Below are 12,636 nucleotides of genomic sequence, written 5' to 3'. Positions count from 1 at the left end.
GATGAAATGACTCGTTTCTACTTGATGCTAAGTCAACCGATTCCCAAATAGTAAATTCTGAGTCACACAGGACAGTTGAGAAATTCGACAATGGGTGAGCCTAGACTCATTGCAGATATGAAAATTTTCATCTTCTTGTTTGCCTTTTAATATTTACTAAGTCACCGTACCGATCCTTTGCCTCCTAGAGGACATTATGAAGTTGAAATGCTAGCCAGGGAAATATCTGCAGAAAAGACAACTTCCCACTTTTTAAGAGAGGAGTGTACCATTCTAAGAACATCGACCCCACATTTATGGAATGATAACTTTTATTATACTTGTTCAAATGTTTCCTATGTACTCACCCTCTAAACATTTTATAGAACTTAATTAGCAATATCCCATTCATGATCCTCTGTGTATATGTATATTCATGTACATCCAAAACTGTACTTGAAATCCAAGGAAGGAGAACAAAATATCATATTTGTATACCTATTCTGGGTGCCTCTCATCTTAAAGGACAGTAACTTGACATCTCTGTTCTTTGTCGTTTTATTTAGTCTTGTTAGCTTGGCTCTATCCACCTGGCTTTGGTTTAGGTGACATAAAGAGTTGGCTGGAATTTCTCTCTGGAGTTAGAAACTTTGAAAGCATTTTAGAGAATTCATTATCTCTCAGCCTACAGTACTATGGAACTAAGCAAAGTAAGGCTAATACTTCAGATCCAAGATTCATTGTGAGTAAAGGTGATTTGTCATTTAAACTCCTATGTAAATAGCAAATATCTCTTGGGTTTTATTCATAAATTGTAACTCTTCTCACATATTGATTCACTTTTACTCTGTGTATTTTCAACTCCTCTACTGTGGATCTCCATTCTTCAGTTAAGAATCTTATTGTTATTGTTGTTTTAATTACTTTTTAAATAATCAAGACAGAATGGTATTAACAGGATGTTGAATGTGACAGAATAGAAGATTAATATCTTTGTATTTTCTCATATAGCTTCTTACGTTTGCTGTTATAACAAAAATATATTAAATCCCTCTTCAAAGATTGCAAGAGTAACACATTTTTCTCCATAGCCTATGGAAAAAAAACACACAAAAAGATAGCAAGAGAAACATAAATAACTCCCCCCCCTTCTTGCCTCCTTTCCAAAGAAAGTGACCCCAATCCCAACCAATATTTATTAAAGTCTTTATTGTGAAAAATCCACCCTGTTACATGCCAGATGACTATAAAAGCTATAAGCATCAGGAAGTGTTAGAGAATGTTATGCAGCCTTCCACCCCTTCCTTTATAATCATACACAAACACAGTTGTATATAGCATTTTTCTAGTTTCTTGTTTTTTTCTTATAAAACAATTTTATTTTATCATTTATATTAATCTGTCACTTGCTTTTTTTTTCAGTGAACAGTATATCCTGGACAATCTGTCCAATTTAGTAGCTATAGATCTGATTTAGTTTTTTTAAAAAGGTATATAATATTCCATACTAGGAATATATATACACACACACAACACACACACACCATGCTTATTTAGCTGGTTTCCTTTTGATGGACATTCAAACTAGTATTTGTTGGTTTGTTATTTTTAAAGATTTATTTACTTATTTTTATTTATTACCCCTTCCCTACCCCCATCCCCTGCCCCCCAGCGGTCTGCTCTCTGTGTCTGTTCACAGCGTACTCCTCTGTGTCTGCCTGTATTCTTGTCAGTGGCACCCAGAATCTGGGTCTCTTTTTGTTGCATCATCTTGCTGCGTCAGCTCTCCCGTGTGTGCGGCACCATTCCTGGGCAGGCTGCACTTTTTCTGCGCTGGGCGGCTCTCCTTACGGGGCGCATTCCATGCGCATGGGCCTCTCCTACACGGGGACACCCCTGCGTGGCACAGCACTCCTTGCGCGCATCAGCACTGTGCATGGGCCAGCTCATCACATGGGTCAGGAGGCCCTGGGTTTGAACCTTGGACCTCCCATGTGGTAGGCGGATGCCCTATCTGTTGGGCCATATTCTGCTTCCCTGTTTTTTTTTTTTAAATTTTGCCATCACCAAAATAATATATTAAGCACCCGTATATGTATATCTTTCTACAATGGTAATTGTTTTTTTTTTCCTACAGGATAGAGTCCCAAAAGTGATATTTGAAGTGAAAGGCTATGTATATATTTTTTATTTTAATAGATATTGACAGTTAACTTCTCTAAAAGGAAATCGTAATTGTATTTCCCCCAGCAATGTATTCCACCCCAAGGTTAAAACAATTTTTTTCTCCTTTAATTTCCTTTTAATGTTTTTTTTCTATTGTATATATATTTTTCTATCATATATAGATTTTATTTTATTTTATTTAAAAAGTTTTTTTAAAGATACTTAGATTACACAAATGTTACATAAAAAATGTAGGAGATTCCCATATGTCCCACTCCCTACCCCTCCTATACTCTAACAACATCCTTCATTAGTGTGATACATTTGTTACAATTGATGAACACATACTGGAGCATTGCCACTAAATGTGGATTATAGTTTACATAATAGTTTAAAATCTCTTTTGCACAATTCTGTAAGTTATGACAAAATATATAATGGCCTTTATCTGTCATCGCAATGTCATTCAGGACAATTCCAGTATCCTGAAAATGCCCCCATATTATACCTGTTTTTCCCTTTCCCTTCCCACAGAACCTCTGATGGCCACTGCCTCCACATCAATGATGAAAGTTCCTCCATTGCTAGAATAACAATAATTCTGTAGTAGAATAATAGTAAGTCTACTCTAGTCCATTGTTCATTCCCCAATCCTGAGGATTCTGGGACAGTGATGCCCACTCTGCCTCTAATTAAGAGGGGGCTTAGATCCCATGGGGCAGATGGATGGGACTATCTTGCTTGCAGTTGCAGATGCTCTCTATTCCTTGGGATGGTCATTGTCCATCATCATTTCCTTGTTAGTTCTCTTGGGTGAGTCCAATGAACTGGAGAGTAGATGTTGCAACTCTGTTGAGATTCAGGGCCTGCCTAGCACATGGAAAGCCCAGAGATTTAAGTCTCTTGGACGTAAACCTATCAGCTCTAGTAATAACTATGGGTTCAAAAAGAAGGGGCAAAAAAGCCATGTGTAGGGAAACCACGACTGAGTCCACCTCCATCACACTGGGAAGCATAAATTCCAAAGTAGGGCTCAGTGGCAGGCCACCAAAATTCTGAGCTGTCAGCCCTGACTAGATATCTCCACGGCCCTCAGAAGTCCTGCTATTTGAGGCAATAAATACTGTGGCAGTCAATGGGATCCTGCTGAGGCGTGCATAAGTGTAACCTCTGGGATAACCTCCCAACTCACTTTGAAGTCTCTTAGCCATATTAACTAATTTGTCTTTACCCTTTCCCCCCTTTTGGTCAAGGTCTTTTTCCAGTTGCACTGCTAGATGGTGCTTGGCAGTAATCCCTCAGTGCCAGGGAGGTTCATCCCTGGGAGTCATGTCCCATACCAGGGGGAAGGTAATGCATTTATATGCAGAGTTTTGCTTAGAGAGAGGCCACATTTGAGCAACAAGGAGCCTCTCAGGAGGTTACTCTTAGGTACCCTATAATACTAGGATAAGTTTCAATTTCAAAAGAAAAGCTTCATAAGTACAGTCATCAATATCAAGGGCCTATCAATGGTCCATCCTTCTTCACTAGCCACTGCTCCTGTCCCTTTTTGCTGTCCTGTTAGAGAACGTGGCACTCAAGGACTGAAGCTTGGTGGTTGCTTACCGTGTCCTGAGGGGAGAGGGGGAGAGGAATAGAATAGATGGGACATGGGGCATTTTATAAATCACTGACCATGGTTAGTAGCAGTGCTTCAGTATTTGTACACCAATTGTAACAAATGTGCCATCTACATATAAAATGTTATTAATAGGGAAAAGGGAGAGGATGTTGGGTATATGGGAGTTCCCTATATCACCTCACTTTTCTGTAACCTAAAGCTTCTTTGAAGATAAAATGAAAGGAAAAAAAAGGCACTGGGGGAATAAATGGAAGAAAATGTCACCCTACATAAAAGACAACAGATTTTACAATGATGAAAGACATAATGCCAAATTTAAAAATTTTTTTAAACTATTATTTCAAATTCTTTTTAATTTTTTGTATTCTCTTTACCGTTTTAAAAACTGTCATTATTTCATTTTCTTAGTAATTGTATATATTTTAATACACCTGAAGTTTGTTTGGGTACATGGTGTAAGATAGAGGTTTATTTGCGTGCACGCATGTGTTTGTGTTTCCAGGTAGACAATTCTTATTCTGTCACCATGTATTAAACAAGCCACCTCCCCCAAAATGAAATCCTATCATTTAATTCCTCAGGTTTTTCTCTTTTTTTTTAAGATTTATTTTTTATTTATTTCTCTCCCCTTTCCCCTCCCCCCGCCCCCCTGCCACAGTTGTCTGCTCTCTGTGTCCATTTGCTGTGTGTCCTTCTGTGTCTGCTTGTATTCTTGTCTGTGACATCAGGAATCTGTGTCTTTTTTTGTTGCATCATCTTGATGCGTTAGCTCTCCATGTGTGCATGGCCACTCCTGGGCAGGCTGCACTTTTTTTGCATGGGGCAGCTCTCCTTGAGGGGCACACTTCTTGTCCCCCTACAAGGGGGACACCCCTGCGTAGCACAACACTCCTTGTGCATATCAGCACTGCATGGGGGCTGGCTCACCACACAGGTCAGGAGGCCCTGGGTTTGAACCCTGGACCTCCCATGTGGTAGGCGGGCGCTCTATCAGTTGAGCCAGATCCACTTCCCAGGTTTTTATTTCTTGTTCTCTGTATTCCACTTACTTCTTTGACTACTCCAGGGCCAATAGTGTACAATTTCCATTATAATGACTTTATAGTAAATGTAATATGTAGTAAGGTAACCCCCATTCTTTTTCATAGTTATCTTGACTAGTCTGTGACATCTACTCTATAATATAAACTTTAGGATCATAACATCTAGTTAATAAAACCACACATTATGCTCTTGATACTCTTAAGAGTGTGCTGATCTGATGATCCCCTTGGGAGTGCTCACCATTTGTTTTTTTTTTGTTAGTTCTTTTCTGACCCTTCCTTTATTTCTACTTCATCAGTTGCCAACTGTTCTAAATCTCCACTTTGGTTTTCTTCTCTTTAATTTCTAGGTTTCCTTATGTGGGTTTTCCTTTATCCCCTCAAGGTTTTGTATTTCCTCAGCAGTCAAGACAAGACTTTAGGATCTCCTAAAGTGTGACAAACCAGCAGATAGAAATCTCCTTGTGGGCTGAAGGTGATCCAAGTGGTGGTATGGTTGCTCTATGTTTAAGCATAGCTAAGGCCAGGTAGAGCTGCCCTGATCTCTGGGGCTAGGAAGGCTTCAGCCCACCAGAAAACCGGGCTGAGGTGGGTTCCACATACTGACACTTGCTGTGACCTCAGACACGTGGGTAGGGTAGCATTCTCTGCCTGGGATCCTCCAGAGCCCATCAAATCCATGTCTTTCTTCCATATTTCAAAAATAGACAAGACTCATTTTCTGCAATTGGTACCTGCTGTCTCTTTTCTTCCAGAGATCCCAGTAGATCATACAGCCTCATTGTCACCCCTGAAAACAACCCCTACCCCCAGCCTGCCTGGCCCGTAGAGCCTGCCTGCCCTTAAGAGAGAAAGAGTTGAGAGTTGGAAGCAAGAGAGTGTGAAGAACATGCCTTGAATGGTTGCCTTCTCTGCCCCCTTCTTTTTTTTTTTTTAGTAAACATTTTTTATTGTCTTTTTTTTAAAGATACATACGTCACATAAACTGTAACATTAAAAAATATAAGAGGTCCCCATATATCTCACTTCTCCCCCCCCACACATCAACCTCTTTCATCACTGCGGCACATTCATTGCATTTGGTGAATACATTTTGGAGCACTGCTGCACCGTATGGATGATAGTTTACATTATAGTTTACACTCTCCCCCAGTCCGTTCAGTGGGTTATGGCAGGATATATGATGTCCTACATCTGTCCCTACGATATCATTCAGGACAACTCTAAGTCCTGAAAGTGCCCCCATATCACACCTCTTCTTCCTCTCCCTGCCCTCAGCAACTCCTGTGGCTACTGTCTCCACATCAATAATAAAATTTCTGCCATTGCTAGAGTCATAATAGTTCTATAGTAGAATACCAGTAAATCCACTCTAATCCATACTTTATTGCTGTATCCTATGGACCCTGGGGTGGTTGATGTCCACTCCACCTCTAAATTGAGAGGGGGCTTACATCCCACCTGGCTGACAGATGGGATTCTTGCGGTTGTAGACTCTCTTGGTTCCCTGGTGTGGTGGTTGATCATCCTTACCTCCCTGTCAGCTTCCCTGGGTAAGTCCAATGAACCAGAGTGTAGGTGCTGCAACTCTGCTGGGGCTCAGGGCCCAGCTGGCACATGGACAGTCTAGAGATTCAAGTCCCCTGAGCATACACCAACCCCAGTGCCAACCACAGGTTCAGTGAAAGTGACAGAAGAGGCATGTGTAGAGAGATCACATCTGAGTCCAACTCTGTCACACTCAGGAGCACAAATTCCAAAGTAGAGCCCACTGACAAACATTGAACTTCAAAGCCATCTGCCATGACCAGAGGACCTAGGTGTGTCCATAGCCCTCAGGAGCACCAGTACCTGGGGTTGTATCTACTTTGGCTGTCTCTGGGATCCTGCTGAGATGTGTAAACGCAATCCCTCTGATGACCTCCTGACTGACGTCTCTTAGCCATATAAACTCATTTGTCTTTACCATTTCCCCCTTTTATTCAAGGTCTTTTTCTAGTTGCATCACTAGCTGGTGATTGCTAGTCATCCCTCGGCGCCAGGGTGGGGCTTTGCAGGCTTGAGGGGGGCTAGGGTTGGGTAGATAGGTCAGATGGTCCATGGAATTGGGGGGAGAGTTTGGGGGGAGCACATCAACGCAGGAGATTGTCCTATATTGAAACTATAGTGTTGAGAAAACCCTTTAGAAAATATAATAAGGAAGAGTTACTTGTCTAAGGTGTTTGATGGGGTGGCATCTGGCACAGGGTATACCTGGGGCAGGCTTCTAGAGAGTGTGTGAGTGCCTATCTTGTCATAGTGTGTTATATCAGTGGGTGGAGACCCATACAATCAGCGGGAAGGTGTTGTACTTCCATCCTGGGGAGGCCCGATATTCTCAAACAGAGTGGAGGGTGTCTCTTGAGAGCATGGGTGGCTTCCAATGGGGGAAGACAGACTAGTGGTCAAGCCCTCAGCATTTTTGCAAGTATCTATAAATCTTGTCCTTCAAGCAGTGAAGCTTGGGTGTCACTGTGGGCCCTGAGGGGAGATGGAGATAGAGAAATAGAATAGATGGAAGTGGGGATAACTGGGGGGCAATGGAAGTGTTCCACAATATCGTGCAATGATGGATATAGGCAATGTTAAATTTCACCAAAAATTTATAAAAGTGTATAGTCTAAAATGTAAACCATAATGGAATCAAGGTAAATAGCTATGCTTCAATATCTGTACATCAGCTGTAGCAAATATACCATCCACATGTAAAAAGATCGTTGCTGGGGGAAGGGGGAAAAGGGTTTGATGTTGGGTATATAGGAGTCCCTATATTGTATGGGTGACTTTACTGTGATCTAAAACTTTTTTGAAGACAAAATTAAAAATTAAAAGAAAAAAAAAAGGATGTAGACACTGAGGAAGGAATGGAAGAGATTGGCTTGCCACTGTACATGCAGGGCAACACCTATTACAGCGATGAAAGGGAAAACGTCAAAAACAAAGTTTTATGATATTTTTCATTTTTCAATACCCCAATTTATTTTTTACTTTAGTTTTTCTAAATTTTTCTATTTCTAATCTTTAAACCTATCATTACTATTTCGTTTTCTTATTAATTGAATTTGGCAGTATACTAGGCTTCATTTTTTAAGAAGTTTTGGATTACAGAGGGGATCAACCATGGCAGGGGAGGAGCACTGGTGAGGGGTGCCATTGATGAGGGATGCATGGGTGGGAGGAAGTTCTCCAGGGCATGCATAGAGGGTATATAGAGATGTTCGGATGTTTGTTGGGTATTGTCATAGTAGGTAGAGGTATGCATGACAACTGAGGGAGTGCTGAGTTGCCATCCTGGCTTTCACACTCCCCAATGGAACAGCAACAGTCCCCCAAGTGCAAGGGCAAAGACCAGTGAAGAAAGATGGTCCAATGATGGGCCCTTGATACTGATGACTATGCTTACGAGCCTGTGTGCTTGAAATTCCAACTAGGCCTAGAGCTGCAGGGTGCCTGAGATTTACCTCCTGAGAGCCTCCGTGTTGCTCAAATGTGGCCACTCTCTAAGCCAAACTCAGCATGTAAATGCATTACCTTCCCCCCAGCATGGGACACGACCCCCTTCTTAAAATCATCTCTTAAATGGTTTTCACCTCTTTTCCACAGACCCTCTATACAAACCTCAGACCCAGTACATCCAATGAGATATAAGTAGTTGGTAATTGTTCAATAAGAGAAGAGAAAGACAAAGGGACCTGAGAACAGTGATGGAACAATAGAGAAGATACCAACTAGAATGTGAATCCACCTGGTACTGCAGTGTCAGCTTTGTTTTGCTTCCATTCCAAGTGAAGGGAGATCGGCTCCAGTCGTGGGTTTGCCCTGGAAGGTCGTGGTTTCTGCCTTCACCTCTCCTGCTTACCCCGCTGTGGTGCTGCCTCTTCACCTATCCTCACTCGCATTCTCATCCTTGTTCTTGCCACACTGCTGTCTTTTCCACTTAGCCTCTTTCCTTTTTAAATATGTCTCTTCCATCTCACTCTTCTCCAATAATTTTTGCCCTTTGAAAATCAAACTTTAATCCAGGAAAGGTGGCAGCTGGAACATGGAGGTTTAATCCTCCTTGTCCCCCTCGTAGTCTGACTTAAATGACCAAAAATTAGAGAAATATCTACATCAGACCTCTAGGGTAGGTGAAAGGGCTATACCCAGGCCTCTCCTTATAGTGCCATCAAGTCAGACCAAAAGACATTATGGCATCTTGGCCCACGTTTCCTCTTGTTTCACAGGTAGTGAGTGTAATGTCTTGGTAAGGAAGTAAGTGAGACCCTGGCAGAACTCATTACTACCCCCTAATTGGGAAGGCTTTGGAATAGTTGAGAAACACACATGACTTGAGAGCCCTTCTTCCAGAAAAATCTGTGCCCCAAGATCTAAGGACAAGCACAGCCATACCCATGAGGAAGCCATGTGGTAGCAGAGCCTCCACAGATGTGGGTTTTGTGACACGCTCCTGGGGTCTTTCCTGGTGTGTGAGGCAGTGGTACCACTGAGGAAGCTGGGCACGGCCACATCATTCTCCCAAAATGGAGGCTAAGACACATTAAAAACCTAAAGGTGCTCTCTGGCCCAATGCTTTCCCCCAAACCAGAAGAATAATCGTGCAGAAGCGAAGCTGGCTACAGCCATCCTCTACCGCAGCAGCTTCCTCCCAACCACTGGCTGCTGAGTCAGAAAACTTAAACAGAACTTAGGTTCTAAGAGGATTCTCCAAAGTAGGTGGTAAGGGGCAAGAAAGAGATTCTCATTAAGGTAAAAAAAAAAAAAAAAAAATCTGCTGAGGAGATTATTCTCCCAAGTTAGAAAACAATAATAGAGTGTTCAGGAATTAGTATAGTTTTGAAAGATATTTACTCACAGTAACAGTAAATTGTAGATAATATATCTTGGTGCCCCAAATAAAATTCAAGAAAATATGAGCTTTGGGAAACAATAGATCAAGGTGAGATAAAGTGGAAGGGAACTGAATGAGAGGAGGAACTTTTTTTTTTCTTTTTTAAATGCAGTTGCAGAATCCCTCTTAGTAAAGATCAGAACTAACACTATACAAAATTGGCCCACATCTAAAATCTCCATCTCAAGTCTGTGAATCTGAAAATCAGGGGGTTTCCTTTGTACCAGGAAAAATTATTTCAATGTTTATAATTATCTTGGGACTTTTTTTTTAACATTAGAAATATTTAAAATCTTACCTTAAAATTGTGAAATATAGGATAAGTTTTAAATATATCAGTAAATCAAAGAAGACTATAAAATTGAAACATGCAATGTGTTCCTAGATGGGAAGCATCAACAGTAAAAATTTGAATTTCCCAAAATTAATTTGTTAGAACTGTGGTTTTATATGTGTGTGCATGTGTACGTGTGTATGTAAGGGAGTTCTGAAGGGATGATGAAAGCGTCCTTAAGTTAATGTGGAGAATTATTAGAGTTTTGAACTATTGTCTCTTAAAACTTTTTATAGAGTTAAATGATTACAAGTTAGGTACTGTTTGAAGAATAAACAGATCAATTGAAAAAAAACAAAACAAAAAGACACATCCCAGACTAAAGAAAATATAAGAAGTTTCATCTGGTAAAAGTGACAATTCCAGTCCATGGGGACTTTCTGCTTTGTTCCTGAATGATCTGCAACATTTGGTTAGGTCTTTGGAAAAAAAAAATTCCACATCAGATATAAGTACCCACATAAATGCCAAATTCATTAAAAATGTAAATGTTATGTTTTTTAACAGAAAATATATAGAGATATTTATATTGTTAGTTGGGAAGTCCTTTCTAAGCATATTACCAAAGGAGGAAATCATAAAGAGAAAAGCTTAATAGATACAATGACATGAAAAAGCCATTAAAAAATATATATATACCATGCCAAAAAAACTAAAAGCCATAAAGAAAATCAAATGACAAACTGGGAGACCGTATTAACAGTATTTGATCAAGCCAATTGTCTCATCAATCTAAAGAACTCTTAAAAATCTTCCAAATAAGAAATAGATGAAGACTCCCATAGGAAAATGGGAACTCCTTGTTAACAAGAAATTGGCAATCTAAGAACATGTTATTTAAATACTCCCTATAAATTTGATAGTGATTAAACAGAATGGCTTTTCAAGCAAAACACTTATGGATTGCTTACAGTACAAATGCTGATCTTTCTGATAGATTTTTTTGGCAATACTTATCAAAAGCCCAAGTGCCTCAATTAATTATCTTTTTAATAATATTATTAGAAAAATATCTTTCTAATATTTGATGTTTAACTATAGGTAATTTTATAATCTGGATTAACTTTTAACTGCAGAATTTATCCTAGAGAAGTAACTAAGAGATAGGTGCAAATCTATATAAACAGGTATTTGTTCAGCTGTTATTTATAGTAGTGAAAACTTGGAAACACAGTTTCCAACAAATAGAGACAGCTGTCCGTCTATGTAATATACTATCATCTCATCATTAGAAAACATCCAGAGGGTGAATGAGCTCTAAAGGAGCAGTCTGGTCCCGTTTTTAATAAGTTAAGCAGTCAAACAAAAACATATATGACTGATTAGAATAGGGATGGAATGACCAAACATCAAAGCATCTATGGCAGTTACCTCTGTGTGGTGAATTTGATTATTTACTTTGTATCTTTCTAATTAGTAGATTAGTTAGTTAAATTAGTTGAAAAAATAGATAAGTTAGAAAATCAGAAAACAAATGAAGATTTTTAAAAACCTGTTAGGGGAGCAGATACAGTTCAGTGGATGAGCGCTTACTTCCCAAGTACGGGACCCCAGGTTCAATCCCCAGTGCCTCCTTTAAAAGAAGCACATTAAATTGGTGATTGTTGATGAAATTGTTGTTTCTCCCTATAAAGAAAATCAGTGCATGATTTTGATAATTCACTCTTTTTATTTGCAGTGTTGATCACTTGGAATCCATATAGTTAACCTAATAACATAGCAGCAATCTAATTGTACCTTTAAAATTCCTTACATCTTCCTGAGGTCACATACAGGCAGTCTGATTTTTCTAACATCATCTCATAGAGCCGTTCGCATGCTGCGGTGTTGAAGGTGTAGTTGATGTGGCAAGTGGCCCTTGAGGGATTCCCTTCCTTTCTTTGTCTGCTGGGCCATTTTTGTCATTCTGCGCTATTTTTATCATCCCTAACTGGAAAAGCCTCCCTCCCCGCTGCCAGGCTGGAGAAGGAAGTCCTCTAAATAAAGCCTCCAGAGGAATAGCAGGCAAGGGTGCTACCAGGCAGAGCCACTTTCTCTTTAACTTTGTTAGACTTGACAGCTTTATAAATACCTTCACCTGTGGAATCTTTGGGTATGAAAAGGAGCTGAGATGGTTGTAGGGCCCATTTGATTCTTCATGGAAGTCACCAGCTCTGAGGCACAGTTTCCGCATTGGTCCATTCAGCAAATCCTTATTAGGCTTCTGTTATGCTAAGCACTTTAGAAACAACAACGGGCAAGACAGAAAAGCTCCTTGAGCTCCTGGCACCTACTCCTCTGAAAGTGGAAGAGTTAGATGAGAATTCTGTGTAACGTCATGCCTGGCATTTCGACTGTTTGCAACGAATGTTAATTTGTTATTCTTTTTCTTCATTCTCTGAAACTGGACCAAGTGTAGCATTTTCTAATCTGTGCTTAATAAAGCTCCACACAGAACAGACTTTCTACTTTAACTGTGTGACTCGAGTCTGTTGCTCTCTAACAAAGTTTCCAGCAATCTCACATTTGTCGAGGATGCTGGAAAAGGAACACATTGCCCCGAGGCAGCCCAGTGCTTGTG

At 40.1% G+C, this 12,636-nt stretch overlaps 1 protein-coding gene across 4 annotated transcripts in view; it reads left to right on the top strand.

The window, feature by feature from the left end:
* ARHGAP44 (Rho GTPase activating protein 44) overlaps positions 1 to 12,636 on the top strand; it is a 205,449-nt gene that overhangs the window by 144,549 nt on the left and 48,264 nt on the right. The gene's annotated exons all lie outside the window — the stretch shown is intronic.

Source organism: Dasypus novemcinctus, chromosome 21, assembly GCF_030445035.2.
Source record: "Dasypus novemcinctus isolate mDasNov1 chromosome 21, mDasNov1.1.hap2, whole genome shotgun sequence".
Lineage (NCBI taxonomy): Eukaryota > Metazoa > Chordata > Mammalia > Cingulata > Dasypodidae > Dasypus > Dasypus novemcinctus.
This window is presented reverse-complemented; position numbering and strand designations above follow the sequence as displayed.